The 2647-nt window shown below is 42.1% G+C and overlaps 1 non-coding gene across 1 annotated transcript; it reads left to right on the top strand.

Annotated features, from left to right (window-relative positions):
• Nucleotides 1–351: 351 nt before the first annotated feature.
• TRNAM-CAU (transfer RNA methionine (anticodon CAU)) lies at nucleotides 352–423 on the top strand. The gene has a single exon. It is a non-coding gene; the product is annotated as a tRNA-Met (tRNA).
• Nucleotides 424–2647: the final 2224 nt, after the last annotated feature.

Below are 2647 nucleotides of genomic sequence, written 5' to 3'. Positions count from 1 at the left end.
GGCGTGACCACAAAAAAAAGAAAAAGTGAGTTTTTCCTGCTTTTTAAGCTTATGACAGCCCTAAAGGTCCCAAAGGAAACTAGGACCTTTAGCGACGGTCAGAAATCACTAAAGCCTATAAATGCAAAAAAACTCATTTTTTGTGTTCTATTTACTCACTGTCCATCAAGACCCAGGAGTCCCGCCACTTTATATATATATATATACTCTCTGCCTAGAGAAAAATAAGCTTGGACATCTTTTCGTGTGATTAATGAAAATGAACAAATAAACTCTCTCTGCAAAAGATGGCTCGACTGCGCCCTGACGATAACCTTAATTAACATAATATTTCTTTACATATCACAACTAATCAAAGTGGCGCAGCGGAAGCGTGGTGGGCCCATAACCCACAGGTCCCAGGATCGAAACCTGGCTTTGATATATATGTGTTTTTTCTTTTTGTAGCTTTATCGTAAAGTAAAGCGTTAATTTGAAACAAGACGAGGCCAAGATCTTACAGTTTCCTATTATTTAGAATACTGTTTTGCGTTTGCGTTTATTTTTCCAAATTACACTCATCACCTACTTCAAGTTCAACCATTTATTATGCACCGCGAAATGGTCTGGTTTTTTGGGCAAACAAACGAATTCTTCACATCTCGCCATCCCATAATTCCTCTATGGTTCTGAATGGTCCATCAGGAGAAACAAACACTTCCTGGACAACCAACCTGTGTTGCGGGATGGAGCTGATCTTGTCTCTGTCCTCATGGTTCAGTTGCCAGTCGAATATGTCCATGTTCTCCTTCATCCTCTCCTTGTTGAAGCTCTTCACCACTAAGCTCACATCTTGCTCAAATTCACACCTAGAGCAAACCTGCACAGAGACCACTTTATTCGGTAAGCATTCCTTTGAGCTTGGCTGAATGCTTCGCTGTTCATCGAATGAACCACTTAGGGTGCGTTCGCATTGCGGGACAGGACGTGAAGTTAGGGATGGCAGTGGACTGGGGGAAAGCGGGGCCCCGCCCCGCCTCGCCCCGTTTGGACCGAGGATGAAGGGTATGAAACGGGGATGGAGGCGGGGGTGGAGGATAAAATTCATCCCCGCCGCGGAGGCGGGGCGGGGGTGGACGTGCACTTTTCCCCGCCCCGCCCCGTCCCCGCCACGATCCCCGCCTAATCCCCACCCGACCACTTTTCCCCGCAATATCCCCGCCCCGCCCCCCCTCATCCCCGTTTGGACCGGGGATGAAGGGTATGAAACGGGGATGGAGGCGGGGGTGGAGGATAAAATCCATCCCCGCCGCGGAGGCGGGGCGGGGGTGGAGGATAAAATTTTGAGGCGGGGTGGGGGTGGAAACCTTGTCCCCCGCCCCGCCCCGCCCCACTGCCATCCCTACGTGAAGTGGTGGGTGATACCAAATGACCAATTGACCATTATATTCTTGACATTTTTTGACACTTTTTTGCTTTACTAGTGTTTCTCAAAGAGGTCTTTAAGTTGGCCAAAACTGACATTTTTGACACTTTCAACAACATAATCCTTGCCTTATTCATGTTTTGAATAAGAGCCCTTCTGTAAGGGCATAAACACCATTTTGCTGCCCTTAACTCTTCTATCAAGAAGGTCAGACCAGGGTTACCGGAAGCACCTCTGGGGTTGGGGAAGAGCACTTCAAAAGCTCAATAAGCGATGCTTATGAAGCGTGTGGGGATGCGCCCTTTTCAAAGCAAAAACGTGGTTTCTCGAATGAGGAAACATGAATCCCTTTCGACCAAAATGAGATTCTCATAGTTGGGAATCGCGTTTCCTGGATGGATTCCTCTTTTTTGAGGCTCTAACATTTTTGCCCCTACCTTATTTGTTTTTTGACCAAGAAAAAGAAGGTTCTTGTTTTTAAGGGCAAAAAAATTATTTGGTGTAAAATAAAAACACAAAGCGTGGCAGAGAAAGAGGCTTTTTCTTACTTTCGTTGGGAGTTTAGGGTTTTCTTCTTGGGCCTTGGCTGCTTTTAATGTTGTCTACCTCATGTTTTATTTTGACCATGATAATAAAAATTTTATATTTTGGCAAATTATGAAAAATATAACTACATTTTTACTTCTTGTTCCGTTACTATTTGTTTTTCCTTTTGCTTCCCACTCAATTCTTTCTTCATTTTTCTTATGATTTTTTTTTTTTTGCTTTTGGTTTGATTCCTAGATCACTTCGGCTTAGATTATCTTCTCGCTTTCAAGATGATTCTCAGTACGTTATTAAGAAGTTTCACGCTTCGCACTTCCTGCTTCTGGCTTCATGCTTCCTAATATTTTACAAGTGTCGCTAGTGATATACTTATTTTTCAAATGATAAATAAGTGAAAACAGGCATAAAACTGTCTGATTCACTTATTTTTCAAAATTAGTACACATATAAGCATGTTTTCATGATTTCACATAATAAATCACTCAAACACATGCACAAAATATATAATTATATATTTTTTAATAAATGTAAAAAATATTTAAAATTACTTTTAAATATTTTTTAATATCATTTTAATGGTCATTACACATGTCACGTTCTGATTGAAACATAATGTTTTTTAGCCAGTACAGAACAAATTACTTGAGTATCGGTGTCGGTCGATACAGCTGCATTGTTGGACAAACGGCTCAGGGG

Source organism: Nuphar pumila, chromosome 17 (assembly GCF_984573655.1).
Source record: "Nuphar pumila chromosome 17, dmNupPumi1.hap1.1, whole genome shotgun sequence".
In the NCBI taxonomy this organism is placed as follows: Eukaryota; Viridiplantae; Streptophyta; class Magnoliopsida; order Nymphaeales; family Nymphaeaceae; genus Nuphar; species Nuphar pumila.
The sequence above is the reverse complement of the archived record's forward strand: the minus strand, read 5'-3'. Positions and strand labels throughout refer to the sequence as shown.